At 38.2% G+C, this 15,593-nt stretch overlaps 1 protein-coding gene across 5 annotated transcripts in view; it reads left to right on the top strand.

Moving 5' to 3' along the window:
• The window catches only part of LOC117325031 (prostaglandin E2 receptor EP4 subtype-like), a 64,462-nt gene that overhangs the window by 25,663 nt on the left and 23,206 nt on the right, over positions 1–15,593 (top strand). The window contains exon 1 of one of the 5 annotated variants that reach the window (XM_033880933.1): positions 13,306–13,504. The exons of 3 other annotated variants lie outside the window; for them this stretch is intronic. The gene's annotated coding sequence lies outside the window, so the exon portion shown is untranslated. Of the gene's footprint in view, positions 1–13,305; positions 13,505–15,593 lie in introns of those variants that run through there. One more of the 5 variants, XM_033880928.1, reaches the window with a different exon arrangement.

The following is a 15,593-nucleotide window of genomic DNA, read 5'->3' as shown; positions in this document are numbered from 1 at the left end:
TACAAGGTAGGGTACAAGGTGAGGTACAAGGTAGGGTACAAGGTGAGGTACAAGGTAGGGTACAAGGTGAGGTACAAGGTAGGGTACAAGGTGAGGTACAAGGTGGGGTACAGGGTAAGGTACAAGGTGGGGTACAAGGTGGGGTACAAGGTAGGGTACAAGGTGGGGTACAGGGTAAGGGACAAGGTGGGGTACAAGGTGGGGTACAAGGTGGGGTACAAGGTGGGGTACAGGGTAAGGGACAAGGTGGGGTACAAGGTGGGGTACAAGGTGGGGTACAAGGTGAGGTACAAGGTGGGGTACAGGGTAAGGGACAAGGTGGGGTACAAGGTGGGGTACAAGGTGGGGTACAAGGTGAGGTACAAGGTGGGGTACAGGGTAAGGGACAAGGTGGGGTACAAGGTGGGGTACAAGGTGGGGTACAGGTGAGGTACAAGGTGGGGTACAGGGTAAGGGACAAGGTGGGGTACAAGGTGGGGTACAAGGTAGGGTACAAGGTGGGGTACAAGGTGGGGTACAAGGTAGGGTACAAGGTGGGGTACAAGGTGGGGTACAAGGTAGGGTACAAGGTGGGGTACAAGGTGGGGTACAAGGTAGGGTACAAGGTGGGGAACAAGGTGGGGTACAAGGTGGGGTACAAGGTAGGGTACAAGGTAGGGTACAAGGTAGGGGACAAGGTAGGGTACAAGGTAGGGGTACAAGGTAGGGGACAAGGTAGGGTACAAGGTGGGGTACAAGGTAGGGTACAAGGGTGGGGTACAAGGTGGGGTACAAGGTAGGGTACAAGGTAGGGTACAAGGAGGGGTACAAGGTAGGGTACAAGGTGGGGAACAAGGTGGGGTACAAGGTGGGGTACAAGGTAGGGTACAAGGTAGGGTACAAGGTAGGGGACAAGGGTAGGGTACAAGGTGGGGTACAAGGTAGGGGACAAGGGTAGGGTACAAGGTGGGGTACAAGGTAGGGTACAAGGTGGGGTACAAGGTGGGGTACAAGGTAGGGTACAAGGTGGGGTACAAGGTAGGGGACAAGGTAGGGTACAAGGTGGGGTACAAGGTAGGGTACAAGGTGAGGTACAAGGTAGGGTACAAGGTGGGGTACAAGGTAGGGTACAAGGTGGGGTACAAGGTAGGGTACAAGGTGGGGTACAAGGTAGGGTACAAGGTGAGGTACAAGGTAGGGGACAAGGTGGGGTACAAGGTAGGGTACAAGGTAGGGTACAAGGTAGGGTACAAGGTAGGGTACAAGGTAGGGTACAAGGTGGGGTACAAGGTGGGGTACAAGGTGGGGTACAAGGTAGGGTACAAGGTGGGGTACAAGGTGGGGTACAAGGTAGGGTACAAGGTGGGGTACAAGGTAGGGTACAAGGTAGGGGACAAGGTAGGGTACAAGGTAGGGTACAGGGTAAAGTACAAGGTAGGGGACAAGGTAGGGTACAAGGTAGGGTACAGGGTAAAGTACAAGGTGAGGGTACAAGGTAGGGGACAAGGTAGGGTACAAGGTAGGGTACAGGGTAAAGTACAAGGTAGGGGACAAGGTAGGGTACAAGGTAGGGTACAGGGGTAAAGTACAAGGTGAGGTACAAGGTAGGGGACAAGGTAGGGTACAAGGTGGGTACAAGGTAGGGTACAAGGTGAGGTACAAGGTAGGGGACAAGGTAGGGTACAAGGTGGGGTACAAGGTGGGGTACAAGGTAGGGGACAAGGTAGGGTACAGGGTAAAGTACAAGGTAGGGGACAAGGTAGGGTACAAGGTAGGGTACAGGGTAAAGTACAAGGTGAGGTGTAAGATGGGGTACAAGATGGGGTACAAGGTAGGGTACAAGGTGGGGTACAGGGTAAAGTACAAGGTGAGGTGTACGATTGGGTACAATATGGGGTAACAAAGATGGGGTACAAGGTAGGATACAATGTGAGGTACCAGGTGAGTACAAGGTGGGGACAAGGTGGGGTCAAAGGTGGGTACAAGGTGGTGTACAAGGTAGGGTGAAACAAGGTGGGGTACAAGGTGGGGGTAAGAGGTAGGGGTACAGGTTATGGGACAAGTAGGGTACAAGGTAGGGGGACAAGGTAGGGTTCAGGTGGGGGGTAACAAGGCAGGTTACAAGGTAGTGTACACAGTGTGGAATAAGGTGGGGGTAGCAAGGTCGGGGGACAAGGTAGGGTACAAGAGGGGTACAAGGGTAGGGTACAAGGTGGGGAACAAGGGGGGTAACAAGGTGGGGTACAAGGTAGTGGTACAAGTAAAGGGTACAAAGGTAGGGACAAGGTGGGGTACAAGGTGGGGACAAGGTAGTAGGGTACAAGGTAGGTTACAAGGGTGGGGTACAGGTGGGGGTACAGGTAGGGTACAAGGTAGGGTACAAGTGTGGGGTAAACAGGTAGGGGACAAAGGTAGGGTACAAGTTGGGGTACAAGGGTAGGGTACAAGGTTGGGGTACAAGGGTGGGGTACAAGGTAGGTGTACAGGTGGGTACAAGTTAGGGGACAAGGTAGAGTCATAGGGTACAAGGTAGGGTAGCAAGTGATGTAACAATGTAAGGGGACAAGGTAGGGTAACAAGGTGGGGTACAAGGTAGGGTACAAGTTTTTGAGTACACTGTGAGTTACAAGGTGGGGGACAAGTTAGGGTACAGGTGGGTAACAACGGTAGAGTAAAAGGTGAGGTACAAGTAGGGGTACAAGGTGGGGTACAAGGTAGGGTACAAGGTAATGTGACAAGGTAGGTACAAGGTGGGACAAGGTGGGTTACAGGTGGGGTAAAAGGTGACGTTACAAGGGTGGGGTACAAGGTAGGGTACAAGGTAGGGGACAAGGTAGGGTACAAGGTAGGGTACAAGTAGGGTCAAGGTAGGTTACAAGTTTAGGACAAGGTCAGTGTCCAAGGTATGGTACAGTGTAAAGTACAAGGTAGGGCAAGGTAGGGTACAAGTAGGGTACAGGTGGGGTACAAGGTAGGGTACAAGGTGGGGTACAAGGTATTGGTACAGGTAGGGGCAATGTAGGTCGGGTACAAGGTGGTACAGGGTAAATTAACAAGTGGGGACAAGGTAGGGTACAAGGTGGGGTACAAGGTGAGGTACAAGGTAGGGGACAAGGTAGGGTACAAGGTAGGGTACAGGGTAAAGTACAAGGTAGGGACAAGGTAGGGTACAAGGTAGGGTACAGGGTAAAGTACAAGGTGAGGTACAAGGTAGGGGACAAGGTAGGGTACAAGGTGGGGTACAAGGTAGGGGACAAGGTAGGGTACAGGGTAAAGTACAAGGTAGGGGACAAGGTAGGGTACAAGGTAGGGTACAGGGTAAAGTACAAGGTGAGGTGTAAGATGGGGTACAAGGTGGGGTACAAGGTAGGGTACAAGGTGGGGTACAGGGTAAAGTACAAGGTGAGGTGTAAGATGGGGTACAAGATGGGGTACAAGATGGGGTACAAGGTAGGATACAAGGTAGGGGACAAGGTAGGAATTCCATTCTTCTGAGGGTTGTTTTGGTTTATGGTCTAATACAAACGACGACACCACATCTGTTAACAAACTTGACACGGACCCGCACAATACTATTGACGCATTGTTTATTAAATGTACATTCAGTCTGACCTGATATTTCTCAGCATCATTCATTTAAGATTTGAATCTTGATTTGGTCGATTTCATGCGGTGATGAATTGAGTTGCTCTTCAGACAATTTGACAACATGTTGAATTTGTCTCAAGAGCAACTCAATCCATGACCACATGAATTCGACCAATTAAGATTCAATCCTTATATTTCAATATTAACCATGTATTCATACGCACCGTTCAGTGTTAATCTGGTTAAACTCATGAGCAAATGAAACAGACTAAGTTTGGTATAGTTTCATCGAGTCCAACTTGAGTAGAAATTGAAATATTAAACAATGAAATGCACTTGCCCACCGATTCTGTTTGTACTACCGTAGAACATAATCACCTTCAACTACTCATTTCGTTTGATTCTAAGTGAGCTCTGCTGATATTTTGTTTATACTCCAACACAAACACCCAACACAACACTCCAACACAAACACACACACAAACACTCTCACCAAAAACACCAAGCACACCCCGAATTATAGCAGTGAATATGATTTCTTGTACACTGACCATGATTATGTAAAGACGTTATGAAATATACTGGTCTTCACAATCTTTTCTAAAAAAAAATAGTATTTTACGTCTGTAAAGCAGTTCTTGAAAAATACCGATATACTAATTTTAATGTTCCATTTACTATTAAACATGTATAGTGTGTACCTTTTTTATTCAGACTGTATACTTCAGTTGTACATTACTATTTCTCACTTTTACAGTCAGAAAGTGCACGGACCTTATTGTATTGTTTTCAGCAATGGATATATACTGCCTGATTAACAAAGTACTTTTCCTCACGTTAAATTGGTTGAGGAGAGTATGTGTTTTATTTCCTACTTTCCCCATCAGTTAATTGGTCTCTTATTCCTGACAGAAAATTGGTTAGGAACATTCCTGACCTTATCAAAATACATTTTCGTGGTAAATTACTTAGAAAATGTTATTTTCCCCCGCTTTGGTATACGTACGATACATATATGTTATCGAATGAATTAGCCATTGTTTATACATTTTTCGAATATCAAGAATATACTGGCCACATTATCTATATTATTTTGTCTTTCAATGAAATGGTTATGCAGTAGACTCAGCGATTTAAAGGCCATGAAAACAGTCTGCTTTCTGATTTAGTAATGCATGTTTCCTCAGTAACCTTGTAATGTAGACTACTGCCCTTAATACATATATTTCTCTTTAGAACGCTGATTGATATAGGATAAACTAACTTTGTACATTGTATGTCCACACGAGGGCTGATATCAGAGTGAGTGTGTATACATGTACGTAGTCACGCTTGACGAGATAATCTAGAAATATCTGAAGGAAGCACCTGTTACAATCCGTTAAATGTAAGGATTTAAGGGAGATTCCTTAACTTGTGTGTCGGTGTTGAGGAGAGGAATCATCTCACTATCGCCTAGACGTAGTAATTATAGCTCAATTAATATACAAACTGGCATCAAGACTGACGCCAAAGATTATTCGAGAATATTACTCGACTTAACCTCTGACAGTCGTTGGTGGATCCAGCTACAGAATAATTCATTATATGAACATGATATTGATGATCGGGTGTTTCAAATATGACAGTCATGGATTGGTGGTATTGGAACAATCGCGACGGCGATACAGGGTTACTAATTCACGTATGGGCTTGGTTTTAGATACTCCATATGACACTAATTTAGATTTTCTGAATGCTTTGTAATGTTCATTGAATGAATATTCTGTAAATGTGAAAACGATCCGGTTCCTTGTACGAGGCACAAAAATGTATGGATCAAACTTAGGAAATACGAAATTTGTCATGACCTACCGATCTCTATTTCATGACCTACAAAGATCTCTAATTAATTGATTTTACTAACCTCTACTTTATGACTTAACTGGCCTCTACTTCATGATTTACTGACCTCTAATTCATGACTTACTGACCTCTACTTCATGACTTACTGACCTCTACTTCATGATTTAATGACCTCTACTTCATGTTTTAATGACCTCTGCTTCATGATTTACTGACCTCTACTTCATGACTTATAATTACTGACCTCTACTTCATGACTTACTGACCTCTACTTCATGACTTACTGACCTGTAATTCATGATTTACTGACCTCTAATTCATGACTTACTGACCTCTACTTCATGACTTACTGACCTCTACTTCATGATTTACTGACCTCTAATTCATGATTTACTGACCTCTAATTCATGACTTACTGACCTCTAATTCATGACTTACTGACCTCTAATTCATGATTTACTGACCTCTAATTCATGATTTACTGACCTCTAATTCATGACTTACTGACCTCTAATTCATGATTTACTGACCTCTAATTCATGACTTACTGACCTCTAATTCATGACTTACTGACCTCTACTTCATGACTTACTGACCTCTAATTCATGATTTACTGACCTCTAATTCATGACTTACTGACCTCTACTTCATGACTTACTGACCTCTACTTCATGATTTACTGACCTCTAATTCATGACTTACTGACCTCTAATTCATGACTTACTGACCTCTAATTCATGATTTACTGACCTCTAATTCATGACTTACTGACCTCTAATTCATGACTTACTGATTACCGATCTCTAATTCATTACTTACTGACTTCTAATTCATCATATTAGTGAATTCTAAGTTATGACATACCGAGTTTATTTCCGGTAACACGACGTAACAGAAAGAGTAATATTATGTTTTATTGCACTTTTGCCAGTGAAATAGAGAATTTATCAAACTTTCACTGTAGCGATGAGCAGTGAAAATAATGTTTTGCTGTGAAAACATGTTTTTTCGTTTTTGACCAATCTGAGCGAACCTCATTGAAACTTATAGAAAATAGATATATGGGTTATTTAACTGTATTTCTGAAATATTCGGCTAGTTTTTGACAAAATACTCACTTCACGTTAGCTTTTCAAGCACAGATTATCCTATCAGAGCAGAACACGCTTAAATTGTGTGAGTCCTTTCAAAATGGCGAAGTCAAGTTGACGTAAAGTAACGTCACGAAGAGATGACGTCATTAATTATGTTACTGCATGATTCCCGTACTTTTGACACTTAAGATTTCAATGCTATTATTTTGTTTTTAAGCATATCAAATCCAACAAAAAGAAAATTGAATGGTTTCTCGTTGAATATAGCATCTGTTTAACGAGTATGATAAAATATTGATATTCTATCATAGTCGTGAAACATACAATGTATATTGTATTCAACGGGAAACCATTCAATATCCTTTACATATGTGTGAGTTATTGTAGATTTCCAGGTTCATATCAACCTAAGAGACTACACAGGTACGCAATCAAACACAAAAAGATAGAGTTGCTGACAGCGTCACATACCAGTAGTCACAGCTTACAATCACCTTCAAAGTAAAGAAAGGTTACATTAGATTTATAATATATCCGGCGTGTTACAGGTAGCAGCTATTGTATATAGTATATAGTTTAAGTATGGGGATGACGGAAATAGCAAGTTTCTGGTGTCCCGAGACATCGGGAAATAAGTATGAGCAAGGGACACCAGAAACTTGCTTTATCACTTACCCCATACTTTAACAGTTTTATTATACCGATACAAATTGGAGAAATTATTTTAACAGATTTTTTTTTAAAACCGTTAAGCTGTGAAACAAACTTCTATGTGATTGTGCCAACCAGCATTTTGATACACCGTGTCGCATTCGGCAGACTGACAACTGTCAATCTCCTTAATTGTTTTGTCCCTTGCCTCTAAATAATGCACCAACACTGCTAGCTCAGGGGTGCGCTAGTTCTCAAGACTAACGCACAGGACTAGCGCACAGAAAAGCAAGGTAAAACAAAAAGGAGGGAAGTGGTATATTTAACCAGTTACTTTTTATATCGAGTAAATAAAGTTGTGGTATGATAACATTACCTATTTCATATATCATGTAGGCATCACTATTTTATATAAAATATCGGCATCACTATGTTCTGTAGCATGTAGGCATCACTATTCTATAGTAATGTAGGCAACACTATTCTATATAGTATGTATGCATCACTATTTTATACAGTATGTAGGCATCACTATTTTATATAGTATGTAGGCATCACTATTCTATATAGTATGTAGGCATCACTATTCTATATAACAAGTAGGCATTACTATTTTATATAGTATGTAGACATCACTATTCTATATAGTATGTAGGCATCACTATTCTATATAGTATGTAGGCATCACTATTTTATATAGTATGTATGCATCACTATTTTATACAGTATGTAGGCATCACTATTTTATATAGTATGTAGGCATCACTATTCTATATAGTATGTAGGCATCACTATTTTATATAAAATGTAGGCATCACTATTTTATATAAAATGTAGGCATCACTATTTTATATAAGATGTAGGCATCACTATTTTATATAAAATGTAGGCATCACTATTTTATATAAAATGTAGGCATCACTATTTTAAATAAAATGTAGGCATCACTATTTTATATAGTATGTATGCATCACTATTTTATATAGTATGTAGGCATCACTATTTTATATAGTATGTATGCATCACTATTTTATATAGTATGTAGGCATCACTATTCTATATAGTATGTAGGCATCACTATCTTATATAGTATGTAAGCATCACTATTCTATATAACATGTAGGCATCACTATTCTATATAACATGTAGGCATCACTATTCTATATAGTATGTAGGCATCACTATTCTATATAGTATGTAGGCATCACTATTCTATATAGTATGTAGGCATCACTATTCTATATAGTATGTAGGCAACACTATTCTATATAGTATGTATGCATCACTATTTTATACAGTATGTAGGCATCACTATTTTATATAGTATGTAGGCATCACTATTCTATATAGTATGTAGGCATCACTATTCTATATAACAAGTAGGCATTACTATTTTATATAGTATGTAGACATCACTATTTTATATAGTATGTAGGCATCACTATTTTATATAGTATGTAGGCATCACTATTTTATATAGAATGTAGGCATCTCTATTTTATATAGTATGTATGCATCACTATTTTATACAGTATGTAGGCATCACTATTTTATATAGTATGTAGGCATCACTATTCTATATAGTATGTAGGCATCACTATTCTATATAGTATGTAGACATCACTATTCTATATAACATGTAGGCATCACTATTCTATATATTATGTAGGCATCACTATTTTATATAGTATGTAGGCATCACTATTTTATATAGAATGTAGGCATCACTATTCTATATAGTATGTAGACATCACTATTCTATATAACATGTAGGCATCACTATTCTATATAGTATGTAGGCATCACTATTCTATATAACATGTAGGCATCACTATTCTATATAGTATGTAGGCATCACTATTCTATATAGTATGTAGGCATCACTATTCTATATAGTATGTAGGCATCACTATTTTATATAGTATGTAGACATCACTATTCTATATAACAAGTAGGCATTACTATTTTATATAGTATGTAGGCATCACTATTCTATATAACATGTAGGCATCACTATTCTATATAACATGTAGGCATCACTATTCTATATAGTATGTAGGCATCACTATTCTATATAGTATGTATGCATCACTATTCTATATAACATGTAGGCATCACTATTTTATATAGTATGTAGACATCACTATTCTATATAACAAGTAGGCATTACTATTTTATATAGTATGTAGGCATCACTATTCTATATAACATGTAGGCATCACTATTCTATATAACATGTAGGCATCACTATTCTATATAACATGTAGGCATCACTATCTTATATAGTATGTAAGCATCACTATTCTATATAACATGTAGGCATCACTATTTTATACAGTATGTAGGCATCACTATTTTATATAGTATGTAGGCATCACTATTCTATATAACATGTAGGCATCACTATTTTATATAGTATGTAGGCATCACTATTTTATATAACATGTAGGCATCACTATTTCATACAGTATGTAAGCATCACTATTTTATATATTATGTAGGCATCACTGTTTTATATAATATATAGGCATCACCATATTGTATATAACAAGTAGGCATCACTATTTTATATAACATGTAGGCATCACTATTCTATATAGTATGTAGACATCACTATTCTATATAACATGTAGGCATCACTATTCTATATAGTATGCAGGCATCACTATTTTATATAGTATGTAGACATCACTATTTTATATAACATGTAGGCATCACTATTTTATATAGTATGTAGGCATCACTATTCTATATAACATGTAGGCATCACTATTTTATACAGTATGTAGGCATCACTATTTTATATAACATGTAGGCATCACTATTTTATATAGTATGTAGGCATCACTATTCTATATAACATGTAGGCATCACTATTTTATATAGTATGTAGGCATCACTATTTTATATAACATGTAGGCATCACTATTTCATACAGTATGTAAGCATCACTATTTTATATAGTATGTAGGCATCACTGTTTTATATAATATATAGGCATCACCATATTGTATATAGCATGTAGGCATCACAAACGAGAGTCGTTACTGTGCTAAATAATAATTCCATTAGGGCACTTGAATATTCATCTTTTTTATTCGTATTTGTTTTCAATAAAGGTGGCCGTTAAATCACTTTGTTTTCAATAGAATTAAGCACGTTAAGCATAGAAATCCGATATCTCGAATATCTCAACACCAATCCTAGCAACAACCTAAGGTGTACAAATCCAGTGTTCCTGTGGTAAATACATCTAACTAATGTCGTTTAATTGGCCTCTGAATGAACCGATTGGAATATTTAAGTAATCAGAACCTGCCTATATAAACAAACAGGAGCGAGTGGTAAAGGTATAATTTAGTCTGTGTTTCTGAATACACACAGGGTTAGCAGGTCACCAGCTGTTTTCCTACTAGTACTAAATTACTACCCTGACTTCTGTGTACAGAATCTAAATCAGACTGCAGAAATTGGCAATGCACTTCCTAGACAGGCCACCTGTATTACGGTGTTCCTTATCTAGTACACGTTAATATCTTCAATTTTGCGATACCTGAACCTGTTATCCTCCAATACAGACACTCACTACATACTTATCTGTTTCCAGTTGATACGATAATTCACTACTCAAATGCCCTTTTTTCACTCAGGAATTGACTATTACCTAGCATCATTGTATCTTCATTCTGAAAAGGCCTATTGTGATATACTACTTTTGTATATAATTGTAGAAATATGCAAATGAGCTAATATATTTAATGTTTTAGACAGAGCTAAAATATAAATGGAACATTGTACCTCTTCACAAAAATATTCCGTGTCTCATCAAGCCGCTGTTTGAAATCAGCGTGACGTTATAAGGTTGCCCCATATAATCAAAACTTACTGTGGTTCAAACAGTATGTTTAATTTATTGTATTTTGTAAATAAATGAAATTTTAAGTTAAACTGCAAATGTACCAGCCTCATTTCACACCCTATGATTTATTATAAAATGTAAAAATATCCGTAGAGTAGGCGTCCTTTGCACTTTCCAGTGGGAATTTCAGTGAGAATGGCATCCTATGTAGATGTAGAGGAACTTGATGGGGCAGCACGCAGGTGGTCAAGGAACAAACACTGTTAAAGTTTTCGTCCAGATTTCGGAAGTCCCGTGCCCGAGTCCCGGTCAGGTCGTTGCATCTTCCCCGCTTGTTCCATAGTATGAATATCATGGTTTCATTTCTATCTCAGATAGCCTCTTTATATATTGTTCTTTATTTGCGGACAAGGGGCCTACCCAATAAATTGATTTGTGTATTGTAGTTTGGACCAGCATCTGTGAGGCAGCAGACCATCACTGTATAAGTTATCTATTATATCAATATGCTTTAATACATGGTATTGAGCAACTTTGGTAACGAGTTGCTCACCTCTCACTATAAAGCGACAATTCGATGTTAATAAACTGTATGACAACAGGCGTAGGTGAGTTTCTGCTACAAACACTTAACAATATTTCAAGGTATTTAAAAGAAAACAATTACTTGACATACTAATTTGAAAGACTTTTGACAAAACTTTAAACCCGATTAATACAGAATGACTAGAAAAGGCAAGCATAACAAAAGTACGTATCGTGTCTATATATTGTCATTAGTGTTAAATCATCAGCATTGAAGAAGGAGCAATATAGCGGCCGGAAAACGTTGTTATTTGTGTTTGAGGAAACGACATGTCCTTGGCTGTTTCCTACCAACATACAACGTACCCGATGATTTACAATACACAGCATGATGGTAGAAAATCAGTTTATGTGAATATCAAGTTATTTAAATCAAAAATAAACAGTTAGGCAAAGCTTTGAAAATAATATCAGCAAAAATAAATAAAGGTAACGTGGCAGGGCAGATATGTTTCTTCGATCATGAAACTGTTGACGATGTTTATGTAATGATAAGGTTCCGTTATAGGGTAGCCATATTATAATCGATCGTGGACCTGTTGACGATATTTATATAATGCAAAAGTTATGTGATAGGGTGGTCTTATTCTAATCATTGTGTAACCGTTGACTCTGATTATGTAATGAAATGGTTTCATTCTAAACTTAGTTAAATGCCTTCTCAGATAAAACAATTAGCAGATTGCTTTCCAGGTCCGAGATCAAAGGTCAAGGTCACTGTTACTAAAAGAAAATTAGTTTCCGTCCGATAACTCAAGTTCCCTTTAGCTGATCAAACTCAACCTCCATGCAGATCTTCCCTACCAAAAGTGCTTGCTTTGGATTTATTTTATTTTCAGGTCCAAAGGTCACTGTTATTAAAAAAATAGAAATGCGTTTCCTTGTGATAACTCTGTTATCACCCAGCTCACGGCATAGGCGACATATTCACCTCCGCGTAATTCTTGTGTCTTTATATATATAGATATATATATACATGTATAGATAGCCGATATACGGCTTGAAAACGTTAGCGATATTCAACCGGAACTGCCTTGCTGTGTCATTTATGTTACATAATATTATATACATGTATATATAGTTGTATCAGTGTTCTTAGTCCTACAGACGTATTGTATTCGATGAAAAAGGGCTTGTTTTGGGTTGTTTTGGTTTGGTTTGGTTTGGTCTTTTATAGTATAACGTCCTAACAACAGTTAAGATCATTTAAGGACGAATTCCCATGAATGCCTGTGGTGAATATGTGTGTGTGTTTTGAGAGGCTTTGCTATGTTTGTGTTTGTCTCCTTGGGAATTGATGCCAACTTTATAGTGCTACATCACTACTGTCGACGTCACCCTGCAAGACACCCAAACCTGTTTTACTATACTGACAATGGGTAAACCAGTCATCCCACTCCAAACAATACTCAATACTGAGCGCTAAGCAGGAGTTGCAAAGTGTTGACCTGGGGACAGAACCCAAAGCTTTCCTCAACCAAATACGAAAAGTTAGTCAGTGTGAACTAAAACATAAAACAGATAACTTGTAAAATCAAATGCAATTTCAGAAGACTAGATGTATACGTTTTTGAATTCTGAATTTTATGACACCGGCGATGATACACTGTGGGTTTGTGTACCACATTTTCCGGCTTTGACGTATGTTTTAATTGTTTTCATGTATCTTTTGAAGTAGGCGTCCTCTATAACAATACACAATCATAATTCTATTTCTGTCTAGACATCAATGCTTCCGATGCATTGTTATAAGGAAATGTGATACTTTATGGCTATGTCATCGACCACTGCCTACTACGCCTGTCAGGGATCTGCGGAAAATGTATTAATCTTCATCCTAACTAGGATCCCCATATAGAATACGTCCTTTAGATACACATTTACTACAGCGTTATACATAAAGGTAAGTAGCAAACCTTGTGATATTCACTATTGAATTATTTCTTTTGCTGTTGATATTTGGGGGAAAGGGGTTTTATATTTTCGAGGGCATGACCAGTTTGACTGTGTGGGTGATATTTTAATGCGAGGGCATGACCATTTTGACTGTGTGGGTGATATTTTAATGCGAGGGCATGACCATTTTGACTGTGTGGGTGATATTTTAATGCGAGGGCATGACCATTTTGACTGTGTGGGTGATATTTTAATGCGAGGGCATGACCATTTTGACTGTGTGGGTGATATTTTAATGCGAGGGCATGACCATTTTGACTGTGTGGGTGATATTTTGATGCGAGGGTATGACCATTTTGACTGTGTGGGTGATATTTTAATACTTAAGCTATATTATACCGGTATTGCTACGATCACAATAGTTTGACTTTAGGTTTTTTTTTTTTTATATATATTTGCGATGAGAGTATTAACCATGAGGTTACGCAATTCCGTTTGAGATATATAGGTTAGGACTTTTATAATTGGTAATGTTTTGTTAATTAAGTTTGAAATGACAAAAGTAACTGAATCACTTGATGATATCAAGATAATGCGGCTATTTTCGTTGGTTTTTATGTTACATGTACTGGTCCTATTTATTTCTTAACCCTGCATAACCGGTTATTTTATTAATCATCCCGATTTCTCTGACAACATAAGCACGCGGCGATACTTTAGAGGAATATATCTCGACGATACCGGCTATCTGTATGATTGATGTATCTGATTGGTTGAGGTTCTGGGGTCCAAACGTGACGTGCTGTACGATGTTCCAGGGCTTATTGTATTGAAAGGCAATAAATGTTTATGTACCTTGATTGCGCTCCTATGATCACATATATTTGAAGACGAACGTTTATGAGGCAATTTTAATTGCAGTTTAGCGAGCAGATATATGGTATTAGTTCTACGCAATCATCATAACTCCCTGAAAAGTTCACGTTGATCTATCGCAATAATTAATGACGACCCGGGAAATAGCCTGTCAGGGTAATTAGGGGAAGATACAATACGCATGTACGACAAACAGAATGACTATATATGTGTTAATATGTTGTTTGTGAGGTATCGCCATATCAAAACAGCAATCAAATCAATACGAGTTGGTATACTATGTCTATATTAATTCCTTTGTGAAGATGTCGCAATTAGAACGCGGAACAGTAGTTGCCTAACTCTCATCTAACATTCAGGTCAAAAGTAAGGTCTAATGTCAAAATGTCGTGTATAACTGTACGTATTCTGTACGTATTGGAATTTGTTTCTATTAGCATTGCTTTATACTGACTTCGCTATGACTGTGTCGACGTTATATATCAGTTCACGGGCGCCGCGCCCAATGCCATTTAGCAGTTTGACAAAAGATGACGCATACAGTATTAGAGAATCACTCTCATAGGAAACAACAATAAGCCATGTCTTCTTAGCAAGTTTTGCATATTATTTAAACATACAATCAATCTAGTTTTTTAAAAGTTCAATACATTTATTTTCAAAGACACCAACAAATACAAAAATGTCATCATACACTTGTGCATGCATGGCTAGCATTCACCAAACTTCATTCATCCATCCATTTCATCTAACTGTTACATGCATTAATTCATTTCATTCACGCATTCATTCATTCCCTGCTGACTACTTCCAAGAATCTTTCAAATTAACTTCGATCTGGTGTCATTTTACAAACGATCCATTTGCACTTGTATATTACCTAAGCTAAAATGTAGAATGGATATACAAGCTATAACTAACGAAGTGTCGGGGTTTTCATTTGGTTTAACTTTCTATCAATATTAATATCTATAGTAGGAATAATCAGGATATTAAAGTACAGACAACGGAAATAAAGGAACAGACAAGACAAATATTAAACAGAGAACATAAAGACTCACAGTGGGCGTGGCAGAGCAGTGTCCTCAGTGTCGACAAACATAAACGGGCGTATTTAACAAATATCAACGACAGAATTCTACCGGATATTTATCATTGGAACGTTATGTCATCAGGGCGCGATACGACAAAAGTCTTTGATTTTGTTCCATCCTATGTTA

The sequence above is a fragment of the Pecten maximus genome, chromosome 4 (genome assembly GCF_902652985.1).
Source record: "Pecten maximus chromosome 4, xPecMax1.1, whole genome shotgun sequence".
Classification (NCBI taxonomy): domain Eukaryota; kingdom Metazoa; phylum Mollusca; class Bivalvia; order Pectinida; family Pectinidae; genus Pecten; species Pecten maximus.
Note: the sequence above shows the minus strand (reverse complement) of the source record. Positions and strands in the feature narration are given on the sequence as shown.